Source organism: Odocoileus virginianus, chromosome 6 (genome assembly GCF_023699985.2).
Source record: "Odocoileus virginianus isolate 20LAN1187 ecotype Illinois chromosome 6, Ovbor_1.2, whole genome shotgun sequence".
Taxonomy (NCBI): Eukaryota; Metazoa; Chordata; class Mammalia; order Artiodactyla; family Cervidae; genus Odocoileus; species Odocoileus virginianus.
The window spans coordinates 47,478,523-47,492,815 of NC_069679.1; the positions used below are offsets into that span (position 1 = coordinate 47,478,523).

General features: G+C 42.6%; 1 long non-coding RNA gene across 2 annotated transcripts in view; it reads right to left on the minus strand.

The window, feature by feature from the left end:
- Nucleotides 1–9,966: 9,966 nt before the first annotated feature.
- LOC139035639 (uncharacterized) overlaps nt 9,967–14,293 on the minus strand; it is a 61,863-nt gene continuing 57,536 nt past the window's right edge. The window contains exons 8-10 of one of the 2 annotated variants that reach the window (XR_011488285.1): nt 13,358–13,476; nt 11,449–11,522; nt 9,967–10,209 (exon numbers count right to left, since the gene is read on the minus strand). This is a non-coding gene — a long non-coding RNA (uncharacterized lncRNA). Of the gene's footprint in view, nt 11,523–13,357; nt 13,477–14,293 lie in introns of both variants that reach the window. The other variant, XR_011488283.1, reaches the window with a different exon arrangement.

Consider the following 14,293-nt stretch of genomic DNA (forward strand, 5'->3'; position numbering starts at 1 on the left):
GTCCATTGACAGAGGAATGGATAAAGAAGATGTGGTGTGTATATATATATATATGAATATTACTCATCCATTAAAAAGAATGAAATAAGGCCAATTGCAGCAACATGGATGGACCTAGAGAGTGTCATACTGAGTGAAGCAAGTCAGACAGAAAAGGAGAAATACAATATGACATCCCTTATATGTGGAATTAAAAAAAAATACAAATGAACTTACTTACAAAACAGAAAGAGACTCACGGACTTAGAAAATGAACTCATGGTTTTCAGGGGATGGGATAGTTATAGATTTGGGGAAGATCATGTACACACTGCTATATTTAAAATGGATAACACACAAAAACCTATTGCATAGCACATGGAACTCTGTTCAGTGTTATGTGGCAGCCTGGATGAGAGATGGGTTTGGGAGAGAATGGATACATATATGTGTATGACTGAGTCCCTTCACTGTTCATCTGAAACTACCACAACATTGTTAATTTTCTATACCCCAATATAAAATGTTTTTGGTGTTAAAGAAATAAAATTTTAAAAATTAACTATACTTCAATTAAGAAAATAACTAATGCTGAAGAAAGTTTATGTTTGTGTACCAACTCTGTGATGATTTATTGTAACTTCCTCCTCCCTGATAATAAATGATTTCAAGAGAAGTTAAAAAAAAAAAGAAAGAAAGAAAAACAACAAAAATAGAATAGAATCACCCAGAATATTTGGCCAAATAGCCGGCACCGCATGACCCAGTCAAGTTGACACATAAAATTAAGCATCACAGAGGGCAATAGGGTAAACAGAAAATCCCTAACTCTAGCTATTGGAAGACACCCTGTCTCCCACAATACACCCCTGCCCTCTAATTTAGACTTCCCAGAGATAGTGGTTCCACCTCCTAAGAGGCATTTTTAGAATTTATGGAGGCCTATGGAGGCATTTGTCACAATGATGGGGGGAGGGAGCCACCGACCCTTAGTGGACATGGGCAGAAATGTCAGATGTTCTGCAGCGGTCAGGACAGTCTACACCACAAGGGACTATCTTACTTGACTTTCAAACATCTCACTGGATGTTCATGTCTGTGAAAATCTTTCATAACTATCAGGGTCGAGCTTCCAACTTCATTTTATATATAAACACAAAGGTGGTTTTTTTTTTGTTTTTTGTTTTTAGCTTTAACACACATTGAATTTCTCAGGAGTGCAAGGTTGAATGAAGGTGGTAAATTTTGTTCAGAACTTTACTGAGGGTTGTTCACCATTCTGGAAAATAATATTACAAATGGCAATGCCAGTATGTTTTGAGTGGCCCTTAAAACATACATGAACCTGTGTGCATTCATACGTATTGAATCCATGGTCATTCTGCACATAGGTGCAGACATCCAACCCCTCATTAGGTCTTAGAGTTGTAGCTGTGTACACTTTTTTTTTTCAGGTATTGACATACTTATTATTTTACTATAAATTGCTTTTTTTTGTTCCTTGAATATAGTGCAGTGAATGTATGATTCTATTTTTTTTAAATTATGGATTTTTAGAGGGTAAATTTTGTGTATAGGCAGATTGTTTTATCTTTGGCTTGGCTTTCATTTGAGTATGAGAAAGGAAGAGTTACAAATTATTTGTTAAAAAATGTGCATCGGATCTAATGTGACTGATAGCCACTATTCCAGGTGATCCAGTGTCCTGAAGAAATGTTTCTCTATCCATCAGTCCCAAGCCTAGCCCCAAGGGGCCTGTACAGTGAGGATACTGGGTCCTCATAGCCCAAAGTGAAAGATAATAATATAAGGGTATTATCTTTCACTTTGGGCTAACTTCAGAAATTAACAAATCCCTAGGTAAGTGGCTGATGTGTCCGGCTCCTTAGTGTCATTGAGATATTACTTTGTCTAACCAAGGGATGGAAGGATCAAGGGGCTTCCTACTTCATTACTGCCAGGAGCTTATAGACTCTGTCTCCTCCATGAAGGCTGTCTGGATCAGTTCCATCTCAAGGAACCTCTCTCTTCCCTCCCTCATCTGCCTATACTTGCTCCATTTTAACTTCTTTTCATGGATTCATTTCATATCTCCTCAAATGAGTTGTAAATTCCTTGAAGGGAGAGGTTGATGTGTCCTGTGTCCCAAGGTACTCATGAAAGAAATTTGAATGAACAAATGGATGAGTGAATAAATAAGCGGATGTATCATGTGGAAGGAATATTGGATATCTCTACCAATTTATTCCTAGTGTCTGTGGAAATAAAATAGAAGGGGCTGTTTTGTGCTTTCTAACCAGCCAGTTTACCAGCTAAACCCCTAGTGGTGCCTTGGGCTTTAATCAGGAATTTAATTAGCCCTGGCACCTGATTCTGGAAGAGATGGAGAACAGCAATGAGCTCAAGCCAGAGAGAGCTGGGCTGTCACCAGTGTGACATATGGTGCCGTGTATCACCTGCCAGCTTCCACATAGCCTACTTTACTTCTAAATGTTAGAAGTATTTATTCTTTTGAGATGCTAGATAACTAAGATTATTGACTTCCTGAAACCAAGAATCTGAGCCAGTTTGGCTGATTAGGAGTGTATACAAAGTTTTTGGAGGTGCAGAGGGTGTAGGGAACACAGTTCTCGATTTGGATTCAAGAGACTGACTTGATCTCTGACTTTTTCACCAACTAGCTGTATGGCCACGGACAAGCCAGTTCATATTTCCAGGTTAAAAGTCTATGAGTCAGTGAAATGCAGTAAACTACTATTTGAAGCAATTTCACAGTGATGCATTGGCAGAGGTAGATGTGCCATGAAGTGAAAGATACTCAAGCATTAAAGCCCCTCATTATACTTGCTCTTCCCAAGGCCCTGTGCCTTTGTGTTTGAATGCTGTCATATGTACATTGGTCCTTTCTTTAGGTACTTCCCATAACTTCAGACAGCTTTGATTTTAAAAATATGAAAGTTTAGATACTTGGGATTTACTAGTTTAATATTAAGATTTAGCTGTGTTTTACATTTTATTGCAGTTGAGATTTATTCCAACAAGATTTTTTTTTTTTACTGTAAGGTCCATGTCATGTTCCTATTAGTTTTGCTATCATTTTATTCTTTGTTTTCCAGGAGTTCTGGACATTTGACTTAGTTACTGCAGATGTATTTTTCTTTCTTCATTTTCCTGGAAGAGCTTTGCCTCCATGGATAGGAGATGTTAGGTAAATTATGGATTGAGCTGACTGCATTCAGTAAAATCGGTCCTTACTCCATAGCAACCTGATTTGGACACCTACCTTAATCAAATGGGAGAGACTAGGGAGACTCAGGAATTCTCTTAGTTACTTGTTGGGTAAGTATGAGACAAGCCCTATGGTTTAGCATCATACTGTGAGCACAAGAAGACAGAGCAGAGAAAGCAGATGGTGGAGGAGGTGAACATCTTTAGGCTGCAAGTTCTTACAAGCAACCACAGGACATCTCTCCTCAGCGTGCTTTTCAGAATCACTATAAGAGCTTTGCAGTGCGCACCCACTCCAATCAAACTGGGCCAGTTTATCTGGGTTTAGGAGTTCTCCTAATTACTTTGTCTTTCTTGTTTACCAGTATTTTATTCCCTTTTGCGGGAAGCAGAGTTTTGTTTATTTTTCCTGATCATTTTCACAAAAAATGAGGTTACATCTCCACTTCTGACTTCAATTTCTGTCAAACACAAGACCCAGAATTTTGTTACAGTTTACCTATGACCTTTGTTTTCCCAGTATAACCATTTCCTCCTCAGAATTATGACCCACAAAGACCCGTATGGCTGACAGTAAAAACTCTGCATAAGAGGACAGCTGAAATGTGTTTACTCTGCCTGTCTGAAACTTGCATTACCCCCTTATGTTTTTTCTCATTTAAATTTAATTTCCATATGTTTGTTTACTGTTGGATTTAAATCAGTGTTTAGTTTGTTTTAAAACAGCTTTGAATTTGCCTTTTATCTTTTTGACTCATAATTACCTTTTAGGTTATATTATTTTCTGTTTCATTCTCAACCAGCCATGAGTGGATTAGGAGAACTGGATCCTCCCCCAGCTCTGATCAGTGTGTTACTTTGTCACCCAGCAAGCATTACTTAATTTCATCAAACTGTGGCTTAATAAACATAATGGTGCCTCTCTTTATAATATTTGAGTGTCCTATGAATTGGCTTTTTAAGAAAAAATAATTCACTCGTTTCTGTTAGCATTTTTAGAAATATTTTCAAGCTTATATGGGAGCACATTGTCATCATACAAGCCTAATGGTAATTAGGAATAGCTAGAATAATTGCCTGGAGAAGGAAATGGCAACCCACTCCAGTGTTCTTGCCTGGAGAATCCCAGGGACGGTGGGCTGCCATCTATGGGGTCGCACAGAGTCAGACACAACTAAAGCGACTTAGCAGCAGCAACAGCAGCAGAATAATTGCCAGCATAGCATTTATAAATATTGATTTTGGGAAACTATGAGAAATGTTTACATTTAAATAAGGAGAGTGTCCATTGTGTTGGGGGTTGAAGGGCTGTCCTTTGACTGAAAGAAGAGTGTGAGAATAGCCCCATTCCATGGGCTGCCTCGTTTTATTTTTATTTTTTTATTTATTTTTTCATTTATTTTTATTACTTGAAAGCTAATTACTTTACAATATTGTAGTGGGTTTTGCCATACATTGACATAAATCAGCCATGGATTTACAAGTGTTCCCCATCCCGATCCCCCCTCCCACCTCCCTCCCCATCGTATCCCTCTGGGTCTTCCCAGTGCACCAGCCCTGAGCACTTGTCTCATGCATCCAACCTGGGCTGGTGATCTGTTTCACCCTTGATAGTATACTTGTTTCAATGCTGTTCTCTCTGAACATCCCACCCTCACCTTCTCCCACAGAGTCCCAAAGTCTATTCTATACATCTGTGTCTCTTTTTCTGTTTTGCATATAGGGTTATCGTTACCATCTTTTTAAATTCCATATATGTGCGTTAGTATACTGTATTGGTCTTTATCTCTCTGGCTTACTTCACTCTGTATAATGGGCTCCAGTTTCATCCATCTCATTAGAACTGATTCAAATGAATTCTTTTTAATGGCCGAGTAATATTCCATGGTGTATATGTACCACAGCTTCTTATCCATTCGTCTGCTGATGGGCATCTAGGTTGCTTCCATGTCCTGGCTATTATAAACAGTGCTGTGATGAACATTGGGGTGCACGTGTCTCTTTCAGATCTAGTTTCCTCAGTGTGTATGCCCGGGCTGCCTCATTTTAAAATAGCACCAAGAAGTGCTGCCCAGTCTTCAAGGGGGCTGAGAGATGCTATAAACAGTGCCAGAAGGGCCACATTCTTGTCTTGGTTTTAAAAAAAACCATGTCTCTGGGTTTTATCCACAACACAGACCCTCCTCTCTTCTGCCCTGCATGCCGGTCTCCTGCTGTCCTACTACAGCCCAAGCCAGAAACCCTGCCTGTGGTGACATTTGGTGTTTTCTTGTGGGGGGAGGATCCCTGCAGGGATTAGGAGGTGGGAAAGGGGCAGGGCTGGAAGGGAAAGTGCTGGCTGCCATCTCTCCCTCCCCAGGGCTTCTGAGTGGCGGAACTGCGGCAGAGCTGACTTGAGGAGGGGGCTGCTTACAGGCACGCGGAAACACGCAGTGGTGTCTGGGGAGGGGGCGGCTCCCAGACATGCAGGAGGAAGTGGTGAGGGGCACCGACATGCAGTCTGTGCTGAGCTTTACAGTTCGCAAGCGCTCTCACATGACTGAGTGGGCGTAGGTCAGAGGCTCCAGAGCTATTTTACAGTCATAAAAGTCGGATTTCAGAGTGGTTAGATACATTTCCCAAGAGCACACAATTTTTAAAGACAAGATAGAGCCAAACCCAAACCCAGAAATTTGGTGTTGGAAGCCTTCTGCGCCACAAAACATCTCCCTCTCTTGGTTCATCTTTGATGCCTCAAATTCAACTCTTCAAAACTGATTTCTGTGGGAGTGTAATGGCTTTTTTCTCCTATGAGACATCCCTATTTCCATTCCTGAGGAAGCATCGAATCTGAGTGTGAGTTAGTCAGAAGTCTCCTTCCCACTTAAGTGCAGACCCTCTAGAAGGAGTTTCTTAGCAGTCAGGAGAGGAGAGGGCCGGAGAAGACCCACAGAGTGGGCAGCTGTTGGCTGTCCAAGGGCCTGGATTTGTGGGGTGTTGGGGCTGTGAAGAGGGATCCAGAGGAGGCAACCCAGGAGGCCACTGAAAGAGTGAGCTTGGGAGGAGGGCAGAAGGTCAATTTCCTTCTTCCTGCTGGGCCAGCTAAGGCCTGTCCAGGGCCCCTGTGGTTCCGGCAGTCATTTGGTACAGAAGAAAATGCTGAATTCTTTGGAGTCATTATTGAGGCTTGAAAGTTTGGAACCTCTGTGTAAGCAGCAGTGTTGGGAACAGTTCAGCCAGAAGTGGACTGTGCTCCCTGAAGACCTATAATTCTAGGAACTGCATTGTTTCCTAATGGGATCACTGGTTAAAGACTCATGGAACTGAAAGGGGCTCCAGAGTGGAAGAGAAACCTAGAGATCCTGCCATCAGGGACTTGCCCAAGGCCACACAGTAAGCTAGTCTCACCCCACACTGTTGAAATTAAAGGTACTTGCGAAGCCCCGATGGGAGAGTTTGGAAAGGAAAGGTGGACACCATGTTGTCAAGCATTAGAAACTCAGAAAGTTCTCCATTCTTCCAAGGATTTAAAAAATGACAGCTGAAGTGGGGGGGCCTATGATATATTTTAAAGCAATTTGATGGTGTTATTGACATTTGAGTATTTCCAATTTGTTTTTATTGCTTGGGTGGTGAACTGTAGCAGTAGCAGCAACAAACTCTTAACATCACACTTCACTCTAAAAGCCAAAGCAGTTCCTTTCTGTAAATATAGTACAAAAAGAGACAGGCATCTGCATACAGTAGCTCTCTATCTTAATATTGCCTTCATGCTTCCAAATCAGATAAGGGACTTAACAGTTCAGAGAAAGCGTTCATCTATTCTTGGCAGAAGGTCAGGAAAGAACAGGGCCTGGTGAGCAGGCCACCTTTCTCCAAGAATGCCAGGGCCCTTCAAACTCACAGATGAGCCCCACCCCGACCCAGCAAAGTGGCAGGAAGGAGCACTCAGTCCACCTGCAGTCCAGGAAGCAGCCCTGGTGGCCAGCAGTGGGAAGGCCGTGCAGACAGGACTTAGGAATAGAGCCTCAGCTCTACACTCTCACCTCTGACACAGGGGAGTAGCGTGCTCCCTGGCTTAGCTGCTGCTCTCAGGAATTTCAGTTTCCAGGCTTCTTTTCTAAACAGCACTGCTCTCAAGGTAATTCATGGGGTATTGATGAATTTCCCTTTTTCTCTTTCTAGGGAGCTCCTCCCACAAGAGCCTAGGCAACCTCCTTCCCAGGACAGGGTCCCTCCTGCACGCTCTTTTGCAGGCCTCCACCTGGCGGGCTGCCGTCTAAGGGGTCGCACAGAGTCGGACACGACTGAAGCGGCTTAGCAGCAGCAGCAGCAAGGCCAGAGGACGAGCCCCTAGTGCTGTCCACCTGCTCTGTTCTCGTCTGCTCAATTCAGTAGGTGCTCACTGGGGACAGCCTCTGGGTGCAGCCTGGCATGTGTGGCAAGGGAGCGGTCCACTGCCTGACCTCGTGGCTCCTCTAGGCCAGTGAGGGGGACGGTGGTGGGGTCATGAGGGACAGGGCAGAGGGGGGCCTCCAGAGCGGGGCTGAGGAAGAGGCAGGTGGTGCACGTCCTGTCTCTCGGCTTGTTGCAGCCACAGAGCGCTGCAAGAATTGCCAGTGTCCGCAAACAGAGACTCCGGGACTCTCCTTCTGTTTTTCCCACTCCCTTGGCACCTGACCATGTGCCGTTTTGTTCTGGACTGTGGCTTACCTGTGCATCTGAGTTCTGGCCTCAGCCAGATGACAAGCCTCTTCTGCTTGCCCTAGTGCTTACTCAGCCCAGGGCTGGGGTGGAGGCAGGGGTTCCCTCCACAGGTGTTTGGGTAACACACTTGTACTGGGGGGAGTCAGGTGGCTGGGGCCTGGGAGAGGGCTCATGGGCAGTGGAGGCATCGGGGGCTTGACTGCCTTCCTTTAGCCCCTTTCTCCCCAGAGACAACCAGTTTGTTCCCAGACTTCAGGCCAATGGCTCATGAGAGAAAGGTGAGAAAGGACCGGGCCGAGAAGCCCTGCCACTGCAGAGGGGAAGGGTCATTTGACAGGCGCAAAGTGAGAAGTGAATGTGTGTGAAAAGATGACTGATATTTGACTGTTGTCTTAGGGCCTTTGAGTGTTGCTTCATGGCCTATCAGGGATTTCTCATCCTTGGTTAGCCTCAGATAAGGCAGGCATTGGTATCATTTCCATTTTACAAATGTAAAACCTGAGGTTCAGAGAGTATTGACCTACTAGAGATCACACACTATTAAGAGGTAAACTGGGCCTGGATCCCAGCCTTACTTAGGCCAAACTCTGCTGTTGCTTGGCTAAAAGAGAAGCGAGTACATGTGAAGTGGCACAGATTTCAGAGTTCCTTTTGTGTCCCTCAGCTGGGTGTATAAGGGTGTAGAAAGGTATATAAATGCAACATATTGCTGTCCACAAAACACTTACAGCATGATTTTCTTGAAACTGCTGTAGCCAGTGAAGTAATGAGCCTTTGCTAATCATGTGGATTCAACTACTTAACTGGCTGTCACTTATTGGTGACAGTGATAGGTTATGAGGATTGTGTAAAAACTCTAAGAATGTCGACAAGGTTTAATGATTATTTTGACCATGCTACAACATGTGTTTGTGAGAATTGCATGTGCTTCTGCATCTGACAAAATCTGCTTATATCTTCAGAAAACCTTGTTATGAACAAATTTAAAACAGAAATATAGATCAACAGAACAGGATAGAAAGCCCAGAAATAAACCCACTCACCTATGGTCTATTAATCTACAACAAAGGAGGCAAGACTATTCAATGGAGAAAAGACAGTCTCTTCAATAAATGGTGCTAGGAAAACTGGACAACTACATGTAAAAAGATGAAATTAGAGCATCCTTTAATGCCATATACAAAAATAAATTCAAAATGGATTAAAGACCTAAATGCAAGACCAGATACTATAAAAGACTTAGAGGAAAACAGAGGCAGAATACTATTTGACATAAATCTTAGCAATATTTTTTTTGATCTGTCTCCTAGAGTAATGGAAATAATATAAATAAATGGGACCTAATTAAACTCAAAAGCTTGTGCACAGCAAAGGAAACCATAAATAAAACAAAAAGACAACCCACAGAATGGGAGAAAATATTTGCGAACAAAGCAACTGACAAGTGGTTAATCTCTAAAATTTATAAACAGCTCATGCAGTTCCATATATGCTAAAACAAACAGCACAATAAAAAAACCAACAGAAAATCTAAATGACATTTCTTCAGAGAAGACATACACATGACCAAGAGGCACACGAAAAGATGCTCCACATTGCTAATTATTAGAGAAAGGTAAATCAAAATAACAATAAGATATCACCTCACACCAGTCAGAATGGCCATCATCAAAAAGTCTACAAAAAATAAATGTTTGGAGAGGGTGTGGGGAAAAGGGAACCCTCCTACACTGTTGGTGGGAATGTAAATTGGTACAGCCACTATGGAAAACTTATGAAAGTTTCTTAAAAAATTAAAAACAGAGCTACTGTATAATCTAGCAATCCCACTCCTGGGTATATACCCAGAGAAAAACATTGTTTGAAAGGATATATGTACCCAAATGTTCATTGCTATATACAATAGCCAAGACATGGAAGAAATATTCATTATCAGATGAATGAATAAAGAAGATGTGGTACATTTATACAGTAGAATATTACTCAGTCATTAAAAAGGATGAAATAATGCCATTTTCAGCAACATGGATGAACTTGGAGATTATCATACCAAGTGAAGTAAGTCAGACAGACAAAGACAAATATCATATGAAATCATTCTTATGTGGTATTTAATTAGAAATAACACAAACGAACTTATTTACAAAACAGAAACAGACTAACAGAATAAATTTATAGATACTGGGGGTATGGGTAGAGGGGAAGGATAGATTGGGAGTTTGGGATTGACATGTACACACTGTTATATTTAAAATAGATAACCAACAGGGACCTACCATATAGCACAGGGAACTCTGCTCAATACTCTGTAATAACCTAAATGAAAAAAGAATAAATATATGTATATGTGTAACTGCATCACTTTGCTATACACCTGAAACTACCACAATATTGCTAATCAGCTATATTCCAATATAAAATAAACATTTTAAAAAATAAAATGAAGAGAAAGCTTTGTCTTCAACAAATTTAAATTACTCTTTCATGTCTGATTTCAGATACTTTAAGTGGTGCATGAGAGAATAGGAATATTGATTATAGTGTTTATAAGGAATGAATATTCTATTAATAACTATTAAAATCTGCTAGACTTTGGCTAAGTCTGATATATCACTGATATATCTAGTCATAGTAAAATAAGGTGAACATATTCTGTCTTCAGCCTGATTCGAGGAGCATGTGTAGGGGTGAGAATCTTAGACTGAGCTTGGAAAGAAACAGCAATGGTTTGGCCAGAGGAAAGGGAGGTTGTGTAAGACAAGAATGGGGTGGACATGTGATGGCCTAGGACAAAGCCTGGCATAGGGCTTGTCCCTCATACTTAGGCACAGGATGCCGAGGGACCAAGGTCTACCCGTTGCCTTCAGCTTTGCAGGCTCCAGTATCTCAGGGTGTTTCTGGTGAAATTTCCAGAAGAAAGCCAAGGTGGTCAGCTTAGGGGAATATGTGGTTCATGTTGGAACACTGGACATACCACATTACTGGAAAGACACACACTGGATGACCAGCAAAATGAAACTCAGCTTTGCAAATGCTGGCAGTGATAGGAGATTCAGTTCCAATGACCAGTTGTTTATTGACTGAATGTCAGTGCAAATCAGAACAAATGCATTCTAACCATGACAGTCACAGGATGGACACAAAGAACGAAGTGTCCCTGATCCCATGAAACAGTTCGCTGGAATTTGTGAACTCTAGTACCTAGAATGGGAGGACTCCGATATCCCTGCCCCATGACCAGACAAGATTGAGAGCCCTCACAGAAGACTGGGCATCTGTGGGTCCACTCTCTCCCAGGAGATCCCTCATCCAGACAGGGTCAGATGCAGAGCATGGTGGTGTGACTCCTGGATGAGATGCCGGCTGCTGATGCAGGTGGAATGAGCACAGCTGGAATCTGGCAGATTCTTAGTGCTGGTCAAGCCATCAAACCAGGTAAGTCCTTGGAATCTGAGCAGGAACAGGAGACTGTTCCATGCTTGGGCAGAGACTGGGGAAATGTTAGAATGTGGGCTCAGAACAGGTCTATGGAATTGAACAAACATGGCTTTTTACCTCAACTTTGCCGTCAACTGAGCAACATTGGGTAGGTGACTTTATTTCTTGAGCCTCTGTTTCTTCATCTTCATCTGTAAAACAGGAATGGACATTATAACTTTATTAGGCTCAAATAAATCAGAGTAATCAGATAATGTATAAAGAGCAGGCAGCACTGTACCTGACACTTGGGGAGGGGCTTACTACGCAGTAAAGGAGCACCCTGGCCAAGGTAGCCTCACAGAGGTGGCTAACCAGGGGGCCCAGAAAGGGTCCTCAGACTTCAAGGTAGTCTGGATCCTAGAGTTCTGGCAGTTCCCAAAGTTCTTTCTTAGAGGTTTGGGGCAGGGGTAGGGAGGGTTGGCGGCAATTGGAGTAGTACACACTTCAATTCCCTGGCTATGTCAAAGTGTAAAACCTCCATTTCTACTCTTGCTGCTCCAGATCCTTTCAAATGCGGAACAGAATTGCAGGATGAGACCAGACTAAGTGTCAAGAGAATTGAGATTGACTCTGTCACTCCCTGGCTGGGTGACCTTAGGCAAGTCCTGTAACCTAGACATGGATTTCTTTATTTGCATTGGGGGCAAGGTCATCTACTTGTTTGTCTGTCATAGGATCAAATCCAACCTCTTTGGCCTGGCAGTCAAACTCCTTTCATTACATTCTCTGGTCTCGACTCCCGTAAATTCTTTTCATGCCCACATGGACCTACAAAACCAAACCTTTCTTCTTACCCAGACAGAAACTTCTTGCCTAAGTCTTGTGTGTCAAAATCTTATGTATGTCTGCATTCCCTACAGTACTTAGTACAGGATCTTTCATAAAACAGATGATCACTTTATCAATCAGGATTAGGTTTGTTTACATGTGACAGGAAAATGCAAATACTAGCTTAAACAAGATAGGAATTATTTCTCTCTTACGGAAAAGAGATCCAACAGAATTGGCCGAGAGCTGGGATGATGGCTCCAGGAATCAGAAACAAATGCTCCTTTTGTCTTCTTGCTCCAACATTCTTAGCACATCACCTCATGGTACACCATGGCTGCCAAGTTCTAGTCATCTTATTCTCATTCATCCAGCATAGAAGAGAGGAGAAAAAGCACAAAAGGTGTCTTCTCTCCCTTGAGGAATATATTCTGGATGCTATATGTGACTTCTGCTCATTTCATCTTGTTGGCTAGACCTTCAGTCACATGGTCATTCTAGCTGTAAGGGGGGTTGGGGAATATTCTTTTTAACTGAGCATATTGCTGTTTCTAATAAAGTTGACAAGGAAGAGGAAGAGAAGAGACACTGACATACCCATATGGTTGCCTCTGTCAGTTACCTAAAAGAATGAAAATTATGAAAGCTCACTACCAAGTTCAAAGCCTCATACAATGGATACGATTATGATTACAAAACACCTTGTTTGAAATGGTACGGGTGTCCTGATCTTTAGGTTGGAAACATCTTGATTCTTCTTCACCTCAGGTAAGAATGTGGTGACATGGTTTTTCATAGAATGAAATTCAGAGTTATAAGTGAAGATACATAATTGGCCCTTCCCCCTTTCTACATTTTACAAATGAGGAAACTGAACTCTAGGGAGGCTAAGTAATTTGCCTGTTGTCCCATGAATAAGGAAGGAACCAGGACTAGAATGTGAGTTTCTGGACTCTGTCAAGGGTTTTTCTGCTCCTCTGTGGAGGAGTGGCCCATTCAGTTTCTAGTGGCCTTGAATTCTGTGGGTATCCCAGTCCTGGCAGGGGATGCTGTGTGTCCAGTTCCCCTGTAGGCAGATTTAGGTCACTGCATTGTCAGCTGCATCCCTGCTGGCATGTAGTTCAAAAGCCTTCCATCTGGAGAGGGGGAAACTTCACGAAACAGAGGAGTGTGCTATTTAAATAACGAGGCTTTTTTGCTCACAGCAAATAATTACCTCCTTTCCTTTGTACCTAGAATGCACAGGGTCCTGAACGAGGTCCTGAAGAGAAGCATAAGAAATGGTTGCTGCCCTTGAAGATGTGGATGTACAGATTCAGTCTTCCTTTCATTCATCTGTTAAAAAAATTATTTATTGAGCTTCTACTAAATGTAGATGCTGGGTCCAAGACTGGGGATACAACGGTAAACTGTACAGATATGCTTCCTGCTCTGAAATTGCTTACAGTCCGGTGGAGGACAGAGGCCAGTGAACAGGCAACTACAAAATAGAATTAAAAGTGCCCTGAGAGGGAGGGGACAAGGTACTCCAGGCATGTCACCTGGACTGGGGCTTTAGGGGGAGGGTTACGGCTTAGTGGGTGAGATAACACTGAAGAGGAGGCCTGAAGATTGAAGACTGAGTGCTGTGTGAGGTGCATGGAGGGTGGAAAGGAAGACTAATCCAGATAGAATGTCCCAAGGAGTATGCATGAGGAGCTGAGAAGGATTCATCATGACCAGAGTAGGACAGGCCTCTGTGACGGCGGTGAAAGAGAGGGGTGGGGAATATTGAGAAATGTGATTGGAAAGGCGGGCTGGACTGTGAAAGGCCTGTTAGAGAGTTTATATTCTATCTTGAGGCTAGTGGGATCAAGTGCTTGTGGCACAGCTGTATTTTAGAAAGAGTCCTCTAGCCTCAGGGTACAGAATGGATTGGAGGGCCAGGTCTAGAGGTAGGGAGACCACTTAGGAGGCTGTTGCATGGTGGCCTGAACCAGAAAATGGCCTTGAGAGGCAGATGGAAGTGGATGGATTTGAGATGTTGCTGAGAGGCACAATCAATGGTCTTTGGTGACTATTTGGAAGTAAGACATGAGGAAAGATAGAGAAAACCAACATTCATAAAGAAAAAAGTTAAATAAAGGCAGATGTTAACAAAGCCATGGAATAG